Source organism: Aethina tumida, chromosome 6 (genome assembly GCF_024364675.1).
Source record: "Aethina tumida isolate Nest 87 chromosome 6, icAetTumi1.1, whole genome shotgun sequence".
Taxonomy (NCBI): domain Eukaryota; kingdom Metazoa; phylum Arthropoda; class Insecta; order Coleoptera; family Nitidulidae; genus Aethina; species Aethina tumida.
In genome coordinates, this window is record NC_065440.1 from 9,256,653 (window position 1) to 9,281,149 (window position 24,497).

At 35.3% G+C, this 24,497-nt stretch overlaps 1 pseudogene; it reads right to left on the reverse strand.

Moving 5' to 3' along the window:
- Positions 1-11,307: 11,307 nt before the first annotated feature.
- LOC126265984 (piggyBac transposable element-derived protein 1-like) lies at positions 11,308-12,347 on the reverse strand (annotated as a pseudogene).
- Between the last annotated feature and the right edge of the window lie 12,150 nt (positions 12,348-24,497).

Consider the following 24,497-nt stretch of genomic DNA (forward strand, 5'->3'; position numbering starts at 1 on the left):
GCTGTCAGCTATGTTTTGCATGTTTTGTTATAGGGTTTCTATCTTTGTTACCTTGATAATTTTTTTTATTTGTTTCTTCCCAGGACGTATAGGTTACGAATATATTGACTGTTTCTATTATTTAGGTGGATTCTTTTCAGTCTATTTACCCTTTTTTTGCACTCTCTGTGTGTTCATTCCACCATAGGTTTGTGTTTGTCGTTGTTGGTTTCTTTTTAATGTATGTTTGGCAGGCTGTGCCACATGAACTTTGTAGGGCTTCGGCAGCTTGTTCTAAGTCGTCTGTGGTGACTATGTCCCGTGGTGCTTGACGTACCAGTCTGCCTAGGTTGAGTTTGAATGTCATCCGGTCTGTATTGTCGAAGTCATATACTGTTCTCCTTGTTTGTTGCTGCCTTGCTGTATTAATTGTATAAGTTAATTACTTGTGGAGACTGAGGCTTTCATCGGTGACAATTGTCTTGTCAGCGTCATGTCTATGTAGGAGGACCCTCTCGGGCCTTCGAATGTGGGACCTTGCATGGGATCGTTGGCGATGTTGTAGTTATTTTGCATACACCAGTCCGGAAAATCTGATCCTCTTCTGTCTGTTGTCTGGCCGCTCCAAGCTTCATTATAAGCGTTAATATCTCCTGCTAATAAGTGTCTATGTCTGTTGTTTCCCCAACATTCCTCGAATTGTTGGTGTCTCGTATTTGTGGTTCCCCCGGGTTCGTCGTAGATTAAGGTTATGTGAATTTTATCTCTGCCTACTTCGACTCTTATCGTTGTATAATTTGTATCTATGTATTCTATTAGTGTTTTTGCTTTAATGTGTCTCTTGTGCCAGATGCTAGTCTTTGTGTGTGCATGGTGTGTTTTAGATAGGGGTCCTGCACTATCACTATGCCTGCGTCGCTTCTTCTAGTAAAGTCGTTGCCATTTTACCTCTGTCTAAGTTTATCTGTATAATTTTTAATTGTTCAGTCATGATGATTTTAGTAATTGACTCGCTATTTCTCGCTTTCTTGTTAGCATCGGCCATTTCGTGTCGGTTGCGCTGTGCTGTCTTTCTTGCAACTCCATTCTCTGTCAGTTTATACAGTTCAGCCTTTCTTCCTTGCATTCGTTTCCTTGATTGCTTCCGCCGCACTTCCTGCATGCTGGGTCCTCTCTACGGTATTTTGCCACGTGCCCGATCCTGCAGCACTTGAAGCATATTGCTACCTTGATGTGTTCCTCAATGTATACATGAATGAGGTCCAGGGTTACTCTTTCTTTTTTGATGAGGTATCTAAATGTTGTGGGGTCTGTTTCTATTATAACGATTTCCTTGTAGGGATTTCTGGTGTCCCTTATTACTACAACTTTTGTGTTTTTCTTCAGTTAGGGTCTGTTTTATGTCTTTGTTTTGTCTTAACATTTATTCTATTATGTCCTCTTTTTGTGTCCTTTCTCAACGCCCTTAATTATTAATTGTGGCTGATGTTGTTTTGGATTTTTTACCGTTAGGCCATGTTGTTTCTGGAGAGCTTCTTTTACTCTGTCTTCCTGGTCCTTATTAATACTTTGTAGAATTACTATCCCTCCTTTCCTTTTTTTACCGTTCAGAAAGTTTCATCTAAACCTTCTCTTTCTAGCGCCTCCCTGATCGCTACTACTCCATTTGTGTGTTCATTTGCTCCTTCAACTCGAATTATTAATTCGTGTTTTCTTTCTCCATTCTTTCTTCCAATTTCTCTTCTCTAGTGCTTCTCTCTCTCTCTCTCTCTCTCTCTCTTATCGTTTGTTAGTGCCCATTGAATCAAACAGGCGTTTTGAACAGCCTTGTGACGTTTGTCCTTACTATACCCTGCTCTTCCCTGCTGAATTGGTGGGTAGGGATAGTGGGAGTCTCGGAAATCCATTCATGCACGTCAGTAATTAGATGTCGAGGCATTTGGCTATAGTTGTAACAAGGCACAAGGCCTTGCATTTCGCCTTGGAAACGGGCGTCCGTTGTTTGTAAATTCCTGATAAAATAGAAGTAAAATAGTCAGTACAATAAAATAAAGTAAAATAATTTGACAGCGCTGTGCACGCAACTGGCTCTAAGATGTTCGTCCAGGTTTACAGCGCCCTTGGCGACTGAATTGCAGCGGGGCCATATGCCACAGGTAATGCAGCCTCAATAAGATGCGGATTATTATACACGTTTAGTTTACGAAGATGACTCGAGTCGAGGCCGTTCTTACCTTCCCAGCAAACCTGAACATCGCAGACCACGATGTTGTTGTGGTCTTTATGAATTACGATGTCAGTTTTATAAAGTCTGCCGTCGGAATGTCTAATGTGTGGTTCCTCCTCGACCTCCCAGTCCTTCCGTGATTCGGCTGCAATTTTTCTCGCTACCTCGTTGTGTCATTTTACCCGTTATCCGTGCGAAGCACTGCATTGCTGAAGAGCGGGGCATAGAATCTCGGTAGCGTTGCAGCAGGGATTTCGACATTTTCTGAGATGTTCGAGATTGGAGGGGTGTCCTAAAGTGGGAACGGAATTTGCTCGTAGTTGGACGGCTCTCACGAAATCACGACCCGACCAACCTTTGGGTTTGCAAGAAACCCGAGTCCTGCTTGCAGGAGCCTCTGCCACCACATTCATGCCGACTGTAAGTGGGCGACGAATCTGGTCAGGAGGGATGTTTCCACATAGTTTTTGAAGCCGTCTAAGTATTCCCAACACACGAAGGGTCTGGAGTGTCGAAACAATTGCCGGGTCCTCGGAGGTGTTCAAAAGCTTCGTGATACGGCCACACAGGATGTGTGGTATGGACCAAGGAAGCTCGAGGATACCCAGGCCCCCGTCTCTAAGTTTGGAGTGGATAAAACTATTAGGGGTGAAGAAGACCGATGTATTTTTTATAATGTACAATAAATGATTTATAATAAAAATGTTTTAATTCCATAGCTTGTTTTATTTCTCACATTTCACGCTGTAATATAACAATTAATTTGAATTTGAAACTATTCCCAGCAATTTTGTCATCTATTGAATAATTTAAACACTACAAATCAATTTATAGTCCAGTGTTGTTTCTCATTTTTAGTAAGAGGTTGGTACTTCTTGAGTGTTCCATACATGGGGGGGCAAGTGAATAGGACCGAATGGAAACAGCCGAATGTTCCCGAAGTTACACTCGTTTTCTAAAATTGATATGTTGTTTATAATGTTGGTAAGACAATTGGTAATGGCTATTTAACTAGATTTGTTCGTTAATTTTTTGACCAATAGCTACGCATTATTTAAATATGGCGCGGGCTTCTATCCGAAGATGCCGGGAGAATGGAATGGAGCTAATGAATAAAATAGTTTAAAATTTTTGTTTTAGGTAAGCTATTTCTTATATTTCTTAATAAATAAAATCATACTTGGATACTATGCTTTGTAATTCAATAATTTAGTACTGAAGATGTTTACTTTACATTACAATCATATTAGAAATAAAATAACCTCTAATTTGAATAAGATGCTTTATATATTAATATACGGTCGGCGTCAGATCTGCAGTTACACTTTGAAGGTTATATTCGCTTGGGGCGGGTGTGTGAAAGTGGAGGGGATAGTAGTAAAACTGTGGGAATGTTCAATTGTGATACAGTAAATAAATGTTTTCAGATTGATTCGTATCATTAATATTTGACAAATTAAGAATATTGCTTGTTCACGTTATATATTTTGAATCGAATAATAATGTATACAACTTTTTTATAGTTACAGTTCTTATTGCTTAATTCGTATAATAATTGTTTTCCTAATTCTAATATATTTATTCTAAAACGTATTTTACTCAATTATCATATAATATGTTGGTAATTAAGAATTATACTCTATCATACGAAAGTTTTTACCATATCGTATTCGTATTAAAAGTTAAATGTATAATTAAAGTAAACAAATAAATTCAAAAATAAGAATGTATTTAACAAAACTAAATATTAGTATTAAATGTGTGGCGCCAAAAGCTAGTCTTCAGGGAAACTAGAGCAGCCGGCGGTGTCCACGGCACTCACCGCGGGCCCCACACCGAGCCCCCGACTCTTCGTCACGGACCGCACGACTGGAATACAACTCCTCGTCGACTCCGGCTCGGTACTCTCCATTCTGCCAAAGAAATATTTCCCGCTGGCAAAATCCAAGCAGAAGATGGAACTGAAAGCAGCCAACGGCACGTCCATCGCCACCTTCGGCACACACACGACATTCGGTACGCCGCTTTTCATCACCACGGACCAGGGTACCCAGTTCGAGTCGAAGTTGGTCGAACAGCTGTCGCAGCTTCTGGGCGCAAAGCACATCCGCACGGCGCCTTATCACCCCCAAGCCAACGGCATGGTAGAGAGGATGCACCGCACACTCAAGGCGGCTCTCAAATGTTCTTCAGAGGTGCCTTGGACCCGCGCCTTGCCCTTGGTTCTCCTTGGTCTAGGGACTACCTTCAAGCCAGACCTACAAGCCTCACCTGCTGAGATGGTTTTTGGCACGTCGCTCCGAATTCCAGGAGAGTTTGTCGAACCCTCGTCGCAAGCAGCTCCATCCCCCGGAGATTTCGTCGCGGAGCTCAAGCGCGTCTTCGCCGCAATTCGCCCGATGCCCGTTTCAAGGCACGCATCACACCGCCCCTTCGTTTTCAAGGACCTGCGCACGTGCGAATACGTGTACCGGCGCGTCGACTCGGTCCGCAAGCCCTTGGAGCAGCCCTACACCGGCCCGCACCGTGTCGTCAAGCGAGTAAGCGACCTCGACTACGTCATAGATGTCAACGGGGTGATGAAGACGATCTCGACGAGCCAGCTCAAGCCGGCCTATCTCGCTCAGGCGGACCTAGACCGTTTAGCTCCGGCGCAGACACCAACTGCAGCGGACCAGCCGCTCGCTCCGGGCCCATCGCAACAACCGACTGTTCCGGACGATGAAAACTTGCCACCAGGTGCAGCGAGCCAAACGCCCACGCCTCAGCCACCGTCGCAGGATACCCAGCCACCGTTACAGGACGCCCGGCCACCGCCGCAGGACACCCAACCACACCGCCAGCGCCCCGCCAGGAGGGTCAGGTTTTCGTACCCTTCGTCTCCCGACAAGGTCACTGGAGGGGGAGTAGCTGTGGCGCCAAAAGCTTCACTTCGAAGCACAACGGCAGATGGCGTGCATCGTCGATGCAGTAAGCGTCTTGCGTCGCGCGCCACTTGAGCTTAAAGCCACGCCGCGTCCCTTCTTCCCCGAACTCTCGAAGACGACGGTTGCACCTATTTTTCTCTCTCGCAATTTGTTGTTGGGCTCAAGAGTTCATTTTTGAGTCAATTGTGATTTATTTACTAGTTCGCCTTTTCCCTTTTTCCGCATCGAGGGAAAATCGTGTAAACAGTAAAAATGTATAATAATTCTATAGATAACAACTAAAACAAGATAATATATAATAATTCTATAAATAACAACTAAAATGAAACAAAATATATAAATACAAAATTATAAAATATAATTAGTATTGTATAATATTAAAAAGGAGGAATGTTACATTTTAGTGGGGTTGGATGTTGGATATACTACAATAAATAAAATGTCTCATTAAGACAAGCTAAAATACTACAGTCTCACAAGACATAAACATTTTGAAAATATTTAAACTTCTTAAATGAATACTGCTTTATATTAACTTGCCTTAATGAATTTTAATATCTGGTATATCCACCGTTGGCATCTATCACTGCCTGAAGCCATTGGCCCATGGAAGCAACAAAGTTTTGGCAATAATTGCGCCCTCTTGCTTCCTCTCACACACGCGTACAATGGTTGTACAGTTCCTCTCTGGTGCGCTCATTCTTGTTCTCCCACATTTGAACCATCAAACCCAAAAGATTTTCAATGGGGTTGAGGTCTGGGGATCGTGGAGGCCATAGAAGTCGATTTATTTCGGGGTGCTGATTAAACCACTCACGGACAATGCGTGCACGGTGAATTGGACAGTTGTCATCCACAAAATTAATTATGGACATGTCATCTGCAGAATACACCGCAGGCACTGAAGGCAACATTATTTCATTCAGCACCTCGAGATAACTGGACCAGCGGCACTCACCCAACCCCACAAATTGATACAAATCCTAGTGGATCCAGTATTCGGTACAATGTGGTTCTCCTGATATCGAGTACCATTTCGCCGACAAAGATGTAACCTTCCATGCTGAGATGACTGGAAGAACTTTTCGTCACAAAAAACAGTAGTAGAAAAATTAAAATCTGTGTATTCGAGGGCAAAAGTCAGTCTTTCACTTTTGTTTTCTTCGGACAGTTTAATTTTAGTAGCGGGCTGGCGTTGATGTATACCTTGATTATGAAGGGTTCTTCTTATTGTGCTTGGACTTACTCCAAACTCTGCGGCAAAAGTCGAAGTTCGTTGAAATCCGTCTTCAACAAATGCATTCACCATTCTTTCTGTTTGACCTGTTCCTAACAAAGATGTTCTGCCTGGGCATGATCTGTTAGTGGTACGATTTTCTTGTTCAAAATTCCGAATCCACCTTTGAACAGTCACCCTCTAAAAATCATGATTTATTTTTAAATATGTAACAAAGTAAATATATTATTAACCCATGAGTTTGTATTATTTTATACTATTTGCATAAAAATCTCCGAAATTAAATTAGAGACTTTTTTCTCCATTATAATCATATTTATTTTTCTATTAAATCTTAGTCTTAGTTGCTTAAATTATTTATAACTGAATCGTTTAAAAATTTAAAATGATATTAGAAATATTAATTATTTAAAAAAAAACAAATTGTCAAAAATTAAATGATTTGATTTCAATGAAATATTATTGATCTTGAACGAGCTTTATTTAAGTGAAATGATAAACAAAATGCACACACAAACGCACATTATATGGATGAAACAATTGAAACGAAATAAGTAATGTTGTTTTTTCATTATTGGTTTAGTTCTATTTTTTTATATTTTTACTAGCTGACCCGGAAAACGTTGTTTTGTTATTATTATTATTGTTACAACAAACATGATTCATGGTCCATGTGGTACTCTTAATAGTTCATCGCCTTGCATGGCAAATGGAAAATGTACTAAAAATTTCCCTAAAGATTTTACCAATGATACGGTCACAAATGTCGACGGATACCCAATATATCGCCGAAGAAATCCTGATAATGGTTGATCGTAGAAGGGTGAAAATTTAGGATTGTATGTATTTTTGTATGTTGTTTCATAAAAAAAATAGAAACTAAAAAATTTTTCAAAAAATTAAAAAAAAAAATTTAGGGGTGGACTACCCCTAACATTTAGGGGGATGAAAAATAGGTGTTGGTTGATTCTCAGACCTACTCAATACGTTCACAAAATTTCATGAGATTCGGTCAAGCCGTTTCGGAGAAGTATGGGAACGAAAACTGTGACACGAGAATTTTATATATGATTTTATATCGTTTATTTTAGTTGATTAAAATAAATAATATATATTATGAATAAATTAATTTAATAAATAACTTAATAAAAATTCATGTTATAAATATTAATTTAAATCGCAAGGTAATGATTAGGGAAGCATTTGAAATCCATAAACACGAAAACAACTTCAACAGAAAAGAAGAAGCATTGAAGCTGGATAAAATATGGACACCAGTGCTCAAAAACACCAAAATCGCTAAGCAAATAAATACGGCCAAGGAACATAACGAAATTTCTAGAACATCAATTGTCTAAGTTGTCACTTAGTTGTCAATCAGATGTCAAAGTGACATAAACCAAATCAAACCTCTGAAGATGATAACCACTCGTGCTAGAGAAACGTTAGGAAATAATTCCAACAAACGTCGACCAATAAACCCAAACAACTGTAGATACGAAAATAGTAGTTATTAGTGTTAATTAGAATTTTAAATTTATTAAAATAACAAGGTTTTAAGTTTATTTTTCCGAACAGGATACATTAATCTTTCACGAATTTTAAAAAGATATTAATCAAAAATTTCATGATAATAAATCATCATTGTATTTTAAAATGTGTAACATTGCATTTCCATGCAAATAGAAACAAAAATATATTAAAATATAATAATAATATTTATAATTTTGAGAGATTGATTACCAATTAACACACTATAAGCGGGTAGCAGGTAGGGTGTCACATCATTGCAATAAAGTATCATCCGATTAAATGCGAAGGGTACCCGTACGCGCCCGAAGTTCTCGTGTTCCCACTCAAAATTTTCGCGCATAACGTAGGACGGCTCGTTATTTAGGGTTTATTAAACATGTGGAATTTTTAATAATCAAATATAAATAGAAATTAATTTCAACGGTATATATGTAGGGGATTGTAAGCACTACTTTGAATAAACATCTGTTTGACAATAGTTGTCAATGAATAATGTAACAGTTGTATGTATTGGGTTATTAATCTGGGATAGATTTCTAAATGATAATTTATCACAGGGTTTAAATCTTTATATAACGTTAACATTTTTAAGTCAAAACAGTTGGAAACATATTTGTAGTACATTAATGTTTATTATTTGCTTGATGTAGTTATATACCGTACGAAAAATGCTCTTCGTGTCTGGATGTTGTAAGAGATGGATGCACGACAAAGAGAGAAAAGTTTTGCCCGGTAGTAAGAATCCCTACTCTCAGAGACAATGCGCCGTGCTGGTGCGCGCCGGCGCACAATGTAAATTAATCTTTGCGAATGCATTTAGTAACTCTCCGTATGCGTAGGGATGTAGTTCGAGTTCTTCGGATGCTCCATTTGAATTCCGTAACTTTGTATAATTTTCAATCTGTAAATTGAAATATTTTTTGAGGGTATATCAAAAACAAAAATAAGTATTCTAAAAATAAACTACTTTTTTCAAAATAAAAATGTATCCCAAAAATTAAATAAAATATACTAAAAACAACGTCTGCGGAGACGAACCGCATGCTAAACGCAGCAAACCCAAATGATCCCCTCCAGTCAGTTCGGCCCGCCCACATAATTGCATGTATATCTTTCCTTTTTGTTTACAAAGGGGTATTGATGTTCCGTCTCAATATGCGAGTAGACACGCTCATCATTTTTGATACGGTATAACGAACATGTTAATGAAGAATGTATATAAATTAAAACATGTTTGGGTGGGATTGAAACTAAGTATTAATGTAATAATATTACTTAAAATTTGTAAGCAACAAAAATTAATATGGTAATTAACAACTAACTGTTAATCAATCTTATTATTAGTAATTTAATTTAATAAACTAAATAAATCATAAGAAAATAAATCTAAAACTATTAGACTAAGTTCACGTAATATCACCTTGGTGGATAATTTGAAATATAAAGATAATTTAACATTGAATAGTTCTTATTTAAATCATTTTACCTTATATAGGGATACAATTACCAATAATAATAATCTGAAGCATTTATTGTCATCTGCACAACAATTACAGCTTTGTAAAATAAAATATCTTATTGTAAAGGCTAAAATATGAATTATAATATATTATAATATATATTTAAATATACATATTATCTCTATTATATGGAGCTGAAATACTTATTCAAATTAGACATTTGACCAAATTTTTTTATATAATTAATTATCTTATTGATACAGATCTTGCCTCGTAATTATACACAAATTTACCTTTAAACATAATCCCGTACCAAATTTCAACAATATGTCTAATTGAATTCCCTCCAATTAAATGTCTTTTTTCACTGAATGAAGATAAATGGGGGAGAACCGGTGCTAAAACACATATTCAACTTAGTTCTTTTCAACAATATATTTTGTTGCTTTTAATTACTTAAGTTAGGTTAGGTTAAGTTAGGTTAGGTTAGGTTAGAATTTGCTGTATAAACTTGGTAGAAAATGACCTAAGTTTGACCATTAATATCGTTGTTATTAAAGGTTCACTTTTATGGATAATTTTAAAACAAGAAACAAATATCAGTTAACTTTTTAATTTAATATATCTTGAGTATACGATAATATTAGTCATATATTTTATTTTTATATACGTTTGTTGTGTTACATATATTTACAAGCATTACAATAATTGAACATAATTTTTTGTAATGAATATTAAAATTTTTAAAAATTTGAACATTGAAAATATATGGATAAATATAACACATAAACAAAATAACAGGGAAAAATTCACGAGGTATTACTTACAATAATAAATAAAATTATTGAAAGTAATTGTGACTTAAAATTACTTGGTTACATTAGTTATTAATATCATATTTGTTTTAAAATTTATTTATAAAATTTCACACTTTGTACATAATTTTTCTAAAGTATTGTTCAAGTTCAATATTTTTTTATTAAAATTATTAAACAAATTTTTAGTCTGGAGTAGTTAATATTAAGATAACTTCATAAAGCGTGTCATTAATTTATAATATCTACGCATTTCCACCAGAATTACCAAGATTTGTATATTCTACGGTTTGCTATAATGAACACGCAGTTTTTGGTCGTCAGCTCCGGTCCAAATCCGTCGCGCCGCTGTTCGCAGAACGGCCGGCTTTCGTATGCCTTCGCATTTATTCGTCAAAAGTCAAGACTTAAGCGAATGATATGGACCCGCAGGTAGTTCAAACTAATGTGCGTAGCGGGCGAATTTTGCGAAAAATTGCACGTTCAAAATGTTATTTTTTTTTTTTTAAATATATACTAATACTAATATTTTTTTACGGTGTGATATTTAAAAAAACATTCTCCCTTATGAAGAGGCACATTACAAAACTGACACATAAAACAAGTTAGACTCCTTTTCTTGTGAATAGCACAAACACGACATTGTTTCTGAGGGTTCTTTTTTTTTGCCTCCCGTAAATATTTTTACAATTTTGTGCTTTTTGGTAACTAACAATCTATTTGGAAAATCATTTCCTCTGCATGTACCAGAAGTGCTGGGTTCTGGATCATCAGTATTATCTACGTCATTGCCACTTATCCATTCTTTGGCCACATCGTGCAAAAAGCTTTTATAACTTTTTTTTAAATTAAGATTTAAAGTTTTAAAAAATGTAAAAGCATTGAAAAGAGCTCCGTTTAGTAAGAACATCACTGCCCTTTTCGTCCATTTTTTTGTGCGCCGTACTATACAATAATATGACAAATACTGATCAGCGCGATTGACACCTTTCATAAATTTATTGTAATCAATAACGCATATTGGCTTCCAAATGTTTTCCTTTGTCTTCCAATCAATATTTGCACTTTCTATAATACGGGCTCTATGAATTATAGATATCATTCGAACTGGTCTTTTTGATTGCCAACATTATAACAAAATGTCTTTTCGGCGACGAAACATAGATTCACCTTTTTTTAAATTTGCATTTTGTATACATGTAGGAAGGCCTCTATTTTTACGAATAGTGCCACAACTTCGGAATCCATGTCGTAACAAGATTTGGCTCGTATCAATACTATTATAATAATTGTCCATATATAGACATGGTGCCATAAGTTTTTATATGGCTGTAGGAGGTGTAAAATTGTTTTCCGAAGTCGACTTCCTTCACCATGGTATATTCGGAAATTGCATATAAATCCCGTTTTTGCTTCACAAACCATCCGAATAAGAACTCCATATTTGGTGATTTTTGAAGCATTATACACCTTGAAAGATAATCGACCTCTCCATGGCATAATACTTTCATCTAATGACAACTCTTGTTGTGGCTTATATACGTGTTCAAATTTTGATGTAAAGTAAGATACGATTGGTCGAATTTTTTTAATGCGATCTCTTTCATTAATGTCAGTTTCATTGTTAGAAAAATGCTACAAATACCATATTTGACGGAAACGATCTCTACTCATCACTTGCGCAAAAATTGGAGTTTCGATTGTTCTGTCTGTAGACCAATATTCATCCCTACTGTCTTTACGAACCTTCCCCATAAGTAGAAGTAATCCTAACATTTTTTTTAATTCTACCGTAGACACGTCTTTAAACCTATCAACATTTTGTGAGTGATAACGATTAGTTTCTTCTGCCATGTAGTCAAACAAATCATTCCCTATGAAAAGTTGAACTACTTCAATCACACTTTCCGGATTATTTGGTATCACAACAACGCCACTTTGTCCTAAAAATTGTTCAATATTTGGAGGATTATCATATTCTGACCACTCAACTTCTTCATTGTCACTTTGTTCAGAATCACTAGACAGTATTGGTAAAACTCTACGTTTTCTAGGATGAAAGAAGTCCTCATCACTTTCACACTCGCTATCTAATTCAGCAATATCGACATCATTTGAAATTTGCGATAAATTATCTGCGTAAACTTCGCTATCACTGTCAGAAGCCATTATTTATTTTATATGAATATTTTATAACCCTATAAATACCGACTAAATACTGAACTATTTTAAAAAATATTCAACACCTCTTGTTAGTAAATGTTCGAATTTTGCTTTGTATTATATGATAATAATCGGAAAACATTACGCGTGGATCAAAATAGTCAAATTGCTTACAATCCTTATTTTATAATCCAATTATTTGAAATAACTAAATTAAAAGTAAACTTTGATTGACAAAAAACGTTTAATTTATTCTTCCACAAACAGCAATAATTCTGAAGTTAAAATGTATGTCTTAATTTAGTTCCTTAAAAGAAATAAGATTGGAAATAAAAAGAAATCATACAGTTATTCAAAATAAATAAGAAAAATTCATAGTCCCATACAATTTTCTCTTTAAAAGTGATAATGCAATTCTGTAGCCGATGGTACAAGTTGTTGACTCATAACAAACAATAAGAGATAATTCTTTCAGTTCCGTATGTAAACCAACCAATAGAGTAAAATTATCTCACTCCGCTTACATTCAAAAAGGTAAAAATACCCGGGCCCACTAATAAGCGACAGTTCTCGAGGCAGGTATTTTTACCCGACCCGCTTATAGTGTGTTAACATGTTTAACTGTTAGACAATTAGACAAAATGAACACACTTATAATGGATTTTAAAACAAGAGAGAAATTTTAATATTGGAAGTAAAAAAGTATCGAGTAAACAAGTAGTATAACCCTGAACTACATATAATGGCACACTTCCTCCGCTACATAATAAGTTCACTAAAAAATAAAATAAACAAAATTAATAATTCATGCTTTTCCCCAACGTTTTCACAATTTCTCTTACAGATACATTGAGCTGACGACATATCTCTGTATTATTAATCCCTTGTTCGTGTAAAAATATAATTCGCATTCGCGTTTCATCAGAAATATTGCGAGGCATCTTTTCCTTTCGGCAGTGCAACGTCGTCTAATTCTTTTTAATCAGTTATCAAAAACACGCGGAGTGAGCGGGGAGTATGTGGTGGGGGGCCAAGAACGCACCGCAAACGATTTTGAATTCGAGGTGTAACTGCAGATCTGACGCTGACTGTACTTTTTCTTATCTGTTGATTACATTAATGTTATTTTGTAGGTTAAATAGTTTGCCGGACCAATGATTTAACCAGAATAGACTCGGCACTTTTTAGGTATGTTAATCTTATTATATATATTATTAAAAGTGGGTATTCTAGGTTCCAACTAGATTGGGAAGGTTCGATCAATGGGAATTAGGCAGTTTATTAAAATATAGAATTTTTTTCTGCGATTTTATTTTATAATTTTACAACATTCAGCCATGAGTTCTCAGCCTCAATCTCTGTCTGGTTACTGTGTCAAAATTTGTTTCAATATATATTATATTATGTTTCAATACATATTATAGTGATGTTCATAATTCTAATTTTAAAATTAAATCATTTTTTAAGCCACCTTCCGATTCTAAATTAAATTTAGTATGGCATTCAATTTGTAATATTAATTCTTCTATCAAAACCTGTCATGTCTGTGAAGACCATTTCTCTCCATCAGATTTCACTATAACAAGAAAAATTCGTCGCCCTAAACCTAAAATAGTTCCTTTGTCACCATTACTTTTTTATTCTTATATTCCTTCCACTTCCAGGGATCTTAATTTTAATGTTTTTGAAAATCCATTGTCTAATTTGAATTTTAGGCAACCTATTCCTTCCACGTCCAGAGATCTTAATTTTAATGTTTTTGAAAGTTCATTGTCTAATTTGAATTCTAATTCGAATTATTTATTTTTATGTTGTTTGTTATTGTTGTTGAAGAAATTTATTGTGTTGTATTTGTATTTATTTATTTATTTTTGTTATATGTAATATGTAGTATACAGAAGACAGATGTATTTTTCATAATGTACAATAAATAATTTGTAATAAAAATGTTTTAATTCCATTTATTTCTCACAATTCTCCCTATAATATACCAATTAATTTGAATTTGAAATTATTCCCGCCAATTTTGTCAAATGTCAAATACAGAAAAGTATAAAGGAGACATCTATTGAATAATTTAAACACTACAAATCATCCAGTGTTGTTTCTCATTTTTAGTAAGGGTTTGGTACTTCTTGGGTGTTTTGTGTATTCAACCTTAAAATTCAACCATCTAACCAGCATCTTTTAATTTTTAATATATAAATTCAATACACATATTTTTTCATTTTATTTATATGTTTTCAATAAATATAATTTATGTAATTCAATTTGTTTAAAACCTTTTTTGCATACCTTTTGTAGCACGAGTGGTTAGGGAAACGTTAGGAAATAATTCCATCAAACATCGACCAATAAACCCGAACAACTATAGCTGTGTAATAATAAAGTTCATTTCTACATTTTAATATTAAAAATCAAGAAATTCTGAATATTTTGGTCACATTGGTAAAACTAGAAAAGCTGACTATGTTTTAGTTTTTATGATTCGAGGTTTGTGTGATAATTTTAAAGAAGTTGTAGCATACTGTCACATAGGGATGATAGGATACATAAATAATCCTTCATCGTAATTATCAACATATAAACATTATCCGTAGTGCGACTATTGTTTTCGCATAGTGTCATGATTGGCATTGAGCCCACCAAAACATTTCGCTGGCTTACAAAAACTCAGTGGAATATCTGGATCATGTTTTACTACAGGTGTCAACAAACCGTCGTAATGTTTGAAACATTACATTATAAATGAGAGAGCGACTAAGATCAAGTTACGTAAGTGTGTGAACTACAACAGCACTTACGAGTCTCCCTGTAAATATCAATCAACCCCGAGAGCAGCCCTGAAGATAGCCCCTTATTTGAAACTATAAGTCAATTAATTGTAATATGTCTTTCTATGTTTGATATGAATAAAATTATATTAATTCGATACTGGTCTTTATCTGAGCTACTCCCCAACCCACAATAAGTTACAGGTGTGACATGTAGTAGAGGTACCTAAGTTTCGATTCTGGGCTAATTCCTCATAATTAGTCCATTTTCGGTACCCTCGTGTAAGAGAGACTAAACAGATTACAGACAGATTTTTGTCAATTTTATTTTCAGTTTTCAGATTTTTGTTTGGTTCATAGCAAATGGGAAGCAATCAAATGATAGGTTTTAATTTTAATTAGTTTGTTTCAGCCATGGTGAAATTGTTCGATTTATGATTATGTTGGTCAAACTGTAGGATTTTATTGCTTCGAAAAAAGATCAACGAAAGAAAGGTAATTTGTTATATTTCATTTTTTTTTTAGAATTTTTGTAGAGTCCAACCTTTAGTACAGAGGAAAGTGCAAAGGTTGGTCCCAACTACCAGGACGCCTACGTGAATATTATGTTATTTAAGTTATTTTTGTGTAGAACCTAAGGAGAGAGGTAAGTAAGTCACATTATAAGTAAAAGAAGGGTAAATAACAATTACTTTTTTCTGTTAGATCAATATTTTCTTTTTGCACATTATTTTAAAATTTTGGGATTAAAGTCATATTTTGAGAGAATTGAGAATAGCCAGTATAATCAATAATACTTCTTCAAAGTCCGAATATTATTTTTTAACTTTGCAACGATGAGACTGATAGATTAAGTAGAGTAAAATATTAATTTTATCGCGATTTCAAAACACTCTTTGTTGTCAAGGCCATAACATACATGTCACGGCAAGGTCAGAATTATCGGCCATTTCGAATATTCTTTATAAATAACTCATAAATAATCCTTACAATGTAATTGAACCAACAGGTACAGGATTATAAGCAATAGTCAAACAATCCAGAGTCGCATGTAACGTGGTGAACCCGACGGTTATGCTCAGCTTCCCTAACGGAACTTAACTGTCCGCTCTCGCAGGTCTCCTCTACCGTCACCCTCTGTTCGAGTATCATCCCCTGCTTAGCACTTCCACTGATTTCGTCCAAGTATTGTATGTATGCAACCCAGAGTACTGCTTGCGTTTCACATGAAACCTCTGACATACCTATTATTTTATTTATTGATTGTTTTGTTTTTCAAGACCAAAAATAAAGGTGATAATGAGTACGACGAAGTTTAATCTTGTTTTTTAGTAAATTAAGATCACAATTTTATATAAAACATTGCAGTCTGTAACAATGGACATTTAAAAGTCAACATACAGCATAATTATTTTAAATTGTATTTTAAGAGAGGAATACCATTCACATTCGGTGGAAGATTAGATTACCTGCACACGAAAAATGTATAGAACATTCCAGAATAACAATCGGAAGCGACGAGGTCTGTTTGTCTGAACCAGGGAAAGATGAATATGTAGTTGTAAATGGGGCACAAAGAGGTGCTCGGAATTAAGTAGAAATATCCAGATCCAGAGTGGAGGGATACTGGGAGTAGAAGAAAAGGGCACGAGGAGGTACTCGAGGTTAATGGTATTAAGAGGAGGGAGATACCGGAAGTAAAAGTTATTGACGAAAAGGGTACGAGGTGCTCGTAGTTACTGAAAAAGGCACAGGGAAATGCCTGACACCGGTTTTTTGAAGTAGTTGTAGAATCCACATTGTAGGACTTGTCTTGTCTGGATGAATATCCATTCATCCAGACAAGAGTGTTGGTGTCGAAATTGCTGACACTCCAGTTCTGAGGTGTCAATGGTTAAGGTTGATGTGCAAATTCCGTAAACCAGGTGAAAGATTGCTTTGGAGACCAATGTGAGAAGAATTCCTAATGCTTTGATTTTATTAACTATATTTGTAAACGTAATATTTTGTGCTTTTATATATCCATTAGGAGTGAAAAGTTGGGGGCTAACTTTCAGATGAAGGAGCGAAATGCCACATATGGACAGTAAGACATTCATGAATGTTCATTATTGTTTATAGTAACATTATATTTGACACTGATTCTGATTATACTACATGCTGAACAAGGAAATCATCGGTGTCATGTGTTAGTAAACATTAACATTGTTTAATTAATTAAAATATAAATATAGAACAGTTGACTAGTTGGGGGATAACAAAATAGTGAAATAGAAGGTGGAGTACAATCAAGTAGGGGTTCGTGTCATCCCCATCCTTAAAGATGGCCCTTAGCGTAAGTTTGAATAAGTATATGGTTTGTTTCCTATTGTTAGTATTTATTAATAAAGTATTTGGTGTATATATGGATTCTGTGATTGTCTGATCTACTCCCCAACACCCAATAAGTCACAGGTGTGACATTTTTCAAAAGGTACTGTTTCAGCATTAAATTTAAAATCTTTAAAGATTTGGTTTAAATGTTAGAGTAACAATTCGCAATCAAGGTAGTACAAATAGGGGTGCATTAAACTGTTTATGTAATGAAAATTATCAAAATTCAAGTTCATTTTATTTTGAAGCAAATGATCATCGATTTATAAAATTTTTGCGTAGTGACATTGAATTCGAAAAAGATAAATTTAAACAAGTGTTTCACGAAAAATGAAGAGCAATTACAATACTTATTGCTAGTTATACTTTGATTATAATAAACAATATTTTTAGTAAAAATCTATTTATTTAAATAAAATGCTTAATTTTAAGCAGTAAAATAACATTAATTTAATAAAATTTTTAGTTTTCAGCAGGTAACTTATGATCTGTAAAAAATATAAATTTTTTCGGAGATAAATTATAGAAAATTGAATTCTCTACAAAAAATGTCATATAAAATTTTCCCATAAAGTTGATGGTTGTATCAGAAAATGAGAAAAATGTCAAAATTTTAAATCAATCTAATTTTAATGTTAAATAACTTTTGAAAAAATGAATATATCAAAAAACTGTAAGAGACATTTTTTCATTTTGAAATATTATCTCTTACGAGAGTTAAAAAATTTCAAAATCCAAGAGAACACCGTTCCCGTGTTATTTAAACGGGAAATTAAAATTTACGGTGCGGCACCTCTTAATATTAATATTAAGAGCTGTAACTTTCACAGTATTTCTTTTTTACCATTTCCAAAAAGATTTTCGATATATATAGTATAGTACATAATTACTAGGTATTCTGTTACCAGAAATAAACCATGCTATAAAATTAAAACATTTTTATTATAAATTATTTATTGTACATATTATTATTTATATAATATATTATATCAAGTACTACACACAACAAAAATAAATAAATACAAATACAAATATAATAAAATTTAACACATTGTTATTATTAGAAGAATTTAAACTAATTTGGAAAGGAAAATGTAAATATTAACTGAATATTAATGTAATATTGATTAACTTTACTATTGGAATTATTAAAGTGATTACTAAAAGACTACAAAATTTAACCTACTAATATAATCTTCAACATTATTACGGCATTTTCCGACTGGTTTTTTGGTTATTTCCCTTGTATTACTCACAGTCTGAGAAAATCACCAACAGAGAAACTCATTCACCATTGTTACTGTTTTATTAATTTCTATCTTACGTCTACATTATTTTATCTTTCATATGTTTACATTACATCTATTTATATCTATTACATCCTTTCGTATCTCAGTGAGCATGAAGAGATTAGACGAGACATACGCGAAGTGTCAACATTATCGAGTGTGCGACGTATTTTTGTAGCGATTTTATCTATCCTATTGCTATCGACTCTGTTCTAGGAATAGTCATTGGTTGTGAGGAGTTACGAAGAAAGTATTGTTGTTTCGCACGTTAATTGTTAATGTGTAATTTTTCTTCGGCTGTCCGCTTTGCGGGATATAAGTCACAAGTCACACACACACACCTAACCTCATTGTTCCCTGTACAGAGATAAATATTTGACCAACGTGCTCAATATCCTCTTCTTCCTCCATCCCATATTCACACTTTCCGTCCGTCTCTTTTAGTGCAAATTTTCTTATATATACCTCAAAATTTCCAAGTTTTGTTATTGCTTGTGTTATTTTATTGTCAGTTTCACATCCCTCCATATACAGTTCTCCTAAAAGCCTCTATGTTCGCTTTCCCTTATTGTCGCTACTCTAACTCTCTTACCATTTTTCGTAGGACATTTTCATCTCTTTTCCTTCTATTATTTCGGCCCTTCTGCTAATTCTCATTCTTCATCCCTCCTCTTCTCTTCCCTTCTTTGCCATGTTGACCACTTTGCGCATTTCCCCTGTACTGTTCCTCTTTGTCCATATTATTTTGATATTTACTGCACCTTCTAAAATTATCGACTAATCTAGGGTTCTTAACCTTAATGTCAGCTCTTCCATTTCGGCTACGTCAATATCTCCTTCGTATTTCTTCTTTCCCATTTAGTTAAAATGCCTATACTACCATTGTCATCTTTAACCGATGCATCCATATTTTCATTCTCATTGTTCTCATATTCTCTTCCTCTCTAACCCGTCACCTTTTCGTATCAGGATGTAATCGTTCCCCCTTATGCGCTTCTTACTGCGTTTTACGCCATCACTCGCCTCACTCACGCTATAAGCGCTGGTCTCCACGGGATGGCTGTCCCCACGATCGGGACCAAATACCGAACCAGTGTCTGGCGATTATGGAAGAAGAAGAAGGATAAGAATGTCTGAATGTGTACAATAAATGTAAATAAGATGGAGTATTCCGGACACAATGGAAAAAAGCAAAGTTAGTGTGGCTGACCAAGGGTAGGTTAAAACTAGCTCCCATAGAATTGCTCCGTTATCGCCTTTTTACCGATCCTATTGCTATCGACCCTGTTGTAAGAACGGTCATTGGTTGTGAGGATTTATGAAGAAGATATTGTTGTTTGGCACGTTAGGTGTTAATGTGTAATTTTTCTCTGGCTGTCCGCTTTGCGGGATTTAAGTCGCACGTCACACACACACACACCTAATCTCGTTGTTCCCTGTAGAGAGATAAATATTTGGCTAACGCATCTCGTTTTGTTTCTTCTCTCCTTTTCGCATCTGAACCATACATGCTCAATATCCTATTCTTCCTTCATCCCAAATTCACACTTTCCATCCGTCTCTTTCAGTGCAAATTTTCTTAAATATACCTCAATATTTCCAAGTCTCATTATTGCTTGTGTTATTTTATTGTCAGTTTCATATACCTCCATATACAGTTCCCTTAAAAGCCTCTATGTCCGCTTTCCCTTATTGTCGCTACTCCAACTCTGTTACCATTTTTCGTAAGATATTTTCGTCTCTTTTCTTTCTATTACTCCGGTTGCCCTGCTTCTGATTCTTATTCTTCATCCCTCCTCTTCCCTTCTTTGCCATGTTGACCACCTTGCGCATTTCCCATGTACTGTTCCTCTTTGTCCATATTATTTTGATATTTACTGTACCTTCTTAACCTTAATGTCAGCTCTTCCATTTCGGTTACGTCAATATCTCCTTCGTATTTCTTCTTTCCCATTTAGTTAAAATGCCTATTCCACCATTGTCATCTTTAACAGATGCATCCATATTTTCATTCTCTTTGTTCCCATATTTTCTTCCTCTCTAACCCCTCACCATTTCGTACCTGGATGTAATCGTTTTCCTACATCGATTTTTTTTTCCACAATATTCTCTTCTTCCTCCATCCCACATTCACAATTTCCGTCCGTGTCTTTTAGTCCAAATTTTCTTAAATATACCCAAGTCTCGTTAAGATGCTGATTCTCATTCTTTCTCCCTCCTCTTCATTTCCCTTCTTTGCCATGTTGACCACCTTGCGCATTTCCCTTGTACTGTTCCTCTTTGTCCATATTATTTTGATATTTACTGCACCTTCTAAAATTATCGATTAATCTAGGGTTCTTAACCTTAATGTAAGCTCTTACATTTCGGCTACGTCAATATCTCCTTCGTATTTCTTCTTTCCGATTTAGTTAAAATGCCTATTCCACCATTGTCATCTTTAACCGATGCATCCATATTTTTATTCTCTTTGTTCCCATATTCTCTTTTTCTCTAACCCCTCTCCATTTCGTACCTGGATGTAATTGTTCTCCTACATCGATTTTTTCCTCAATATCCTCTTCTTCCTCCATCCCACATTCACAATTTCCGTCCGTCTCTTTTAGTCAAAATTTTCTTAAATATACACAAGTCCCGTTATGATGCTGATTCTCATTCTTTCTCTCTCCTCTTTTCTTCTCTTCTTTGCCATTTTATCCACCTTGCGCATTTCCCCTGTACTGTTTCTCTTTGTCCATATTATTTTGATATTTACTGTACCTTCTAAAATTATCGATTAATCTAGAGTTCTTAACCTTAAAGTTCAGCTCCTCCATCTCGGCCACGTCAATATCTCCTTCGTATTTCTTCTTTCTCATTTAGTTAAAATGCCTATTCCACCATTGTTATCTTTAACCGATGCATCCATATTTTCATTCTCTTTGTTCCCATATTCCCTTCCTCTCTAACCCCTCACCATTTCGTACCAGGATGTAATCGTTCTCCTACATCGATTTTTTTCCTTTCTATTCCATCCATCCATTATTCTGTCTTCACCCTCTTTTCCCACATTCTAATTCTTGGACCCCTGTCCCGTCTCTTTCTTGGGATCCACATAGCTTCTGTTTTATTTTCATTGTATTTAATCCTCCTAATTTCCGTCCATCTTCCGTTTTTCTTTCTAATACTTTTCATTTTTCTTCTATTATTTTATTCCTTCCCTTTTTCATTATTATCACCATCGCCTCCTAAATTTATAAGTACTCAACGAGTCGATTCTCTATGCCACGAATAAAATCCAGAGGTTCATCCTCGCACTGCTCTACGCTGACATTCCCCCTCACTCGCTTCTTACCGTGTCTTACGCAATCACTCGCCTCACTCACGCTATAAGCGCTGGTCTCGTTCATGCTTTCCACGGAATGGCTGTCCCCACGGTCGGGACCGAATACCGAACCAGTGTCTGGCGATTATGGAAGAAGAAGAAGGATAAGAATGTCTGAATGTGTACAATAAATGTAAATAAGATGGAGTATTCCAGACACAATGGAAAAAAGCAAAGTTAGTGTGGCTGACCAAGGGAAGGTTAAAACTGGCTCCCATAGAATTGCTCCGTTATCGCCTTTTTATTGATCCTATTGCTATCGACCCTGTTGTAAGAACGGTCATTGGTTGTGAGGATTTATGAAGGAGGTATTGTTGTTTCGCACGTTAGGTGTTAATGTGTAATTTTTCTCCGGCTGCCCGCTTTGCGAGATTTAAGTCACACGTCACACACACCTAACCTCGTTGTTCCCAGTAGAGAGATAAATATTTGGTCAACGTTTTGTTTCTTCTCTCCTTTTCGCATCTGAAACATACGTGCTCAATATCCTATTCTTCCTTCATCCCAAATTCACACTTTCCATCCGTCTCTTTCAGTGCAAATTTTCTTAAATATACCTCAATATTTCCAAGTCTCATTATTGCTTGTGTTATTTTATTGTCAGTTTCATATACCTCCATATACAGTTCCCTTAAAAGCCTCTATGTCCGCCTTCCCTTATTATCGCTACTCCAACTCTGTTACCATTTTTCGTAAGATATTTTCGTCTCTTTTCTTTCTATTACTCCGGTTGCCCTGCTTCTGATTCTCATTCTTCATCCCTCCTCTTCCCTTCTTTGCCATGTTGACCACCTTGCGCATTTCCCTTGTACTGTTCCTCTTTGTCCATATTATTTTGATATTTACTGTACCTTCTTAACCTTAATGTCAGCTCTTCCATTTCGGCTACGTCAATATCTCCTTCGTATTTCTTCTTTCCCATTTAGTTAAAATGCCTATTCCACCATTGTCATCTTTAACAGATGCATCCATATTTTCATTCTCTTTGTTCCCATATTTTCTTCCTCTCTAACCCCTCACCATTTCGTACCTGGATGTAATCGTTTTCCTACATCGATTTTTTTTTCCACAATATTCTCTTCTTCCTCCATCCCACATTCACAATTTCCGTCCGTGTCTTTTAGTCCAAATTTTCTTAAATATACCCAAGTCTCGTTAAGATGCTGATTCTCATTCTTTCTCCCTCCTCTTCATTTCCCTTCTTTGCCATGTTGACCACCTTGCGCATTTCCCTTGTACTGTTCCTCTTTGTCCATATTATTTTGATATTTACTGCACCTTCTAAAATTATCGATTAATCTAGGGTTCTTAACCTTAATGTAAGCTCTTACATTTCGGCTACGTCAATATCTCCTTCGTATTTCTTCTTTCCGATTTAGTTAAAATGCCTATTCCACCATTGTCATCTTTAACCGATGCATCCATATTTTCATTCTCTTTGTTCCCATATTCTCTTTTTCTCTAACCCCTCTCCATTTCGTACCTGGATGTAATTGTTCTCCTACATCGATTTTTTCCTCAATATCCTCTTCTTCCTCCATCCCACATTCACAATTTCCGTCCGTCTCTTTTAGTCAAAATTTTCTTAAATATTCCCAAGTCCCGTTATGATGCTGATTCTCATTCTTTCTCTCTCCTCTTTTCTTCTCTTCTTTGCCATTTTATCCACCTTGCGCATTTCCCCTGTACTGTTTCTCTTTGTCCATATTATTTTGATATTTACTGTACCTTCTAAAATTATCGATTAATCTAGAGTTCTTAACCTTAAAGTTCAGCTCCTCCATCTCGGCCACGTCAATATCTCCTTCGTATTTCTTCTTTCTCATTTAGTTAAAATGCCTATTCCACCATTGTCATCTTTAACCGATGCATCCATATTTTCATTCTCTTTGTTCCCATATTCTCTTTTTCTCTAACCCCTCTCCATTTCGTACCTGGATGTAATTGTTCTCCTACATCGATTTTTTCCTCAATATCCTCTTCTTCCTCCATCCCACATTCACAATTTCCGTCCGTCTCTTTTAGTCCAAATTTTCTTAAATATACCCAAGTCCCGTTAAGATGCTGATTCTCATTCTTTCTCCCTCCTCTTCACTTCCCTTCTTTACCATTTTGTCCACCTTGCGGATATCACCTGTACTGTTCCTTTTTGTCCATATTATTTTGATATTTATTGCATCTTCTAAAATTATCGATTAATCTAGGGTTCTTAACCTTAAAGGTCAGATCCTCCATTTCTGCTACTTTCATATCTCCTTCATATTTCTTCTTTCCCATTTAGTTAAAATGCCTATTCCACCAGTGGTATATATATATATATATATATATATATATATATATATATATATATATATAT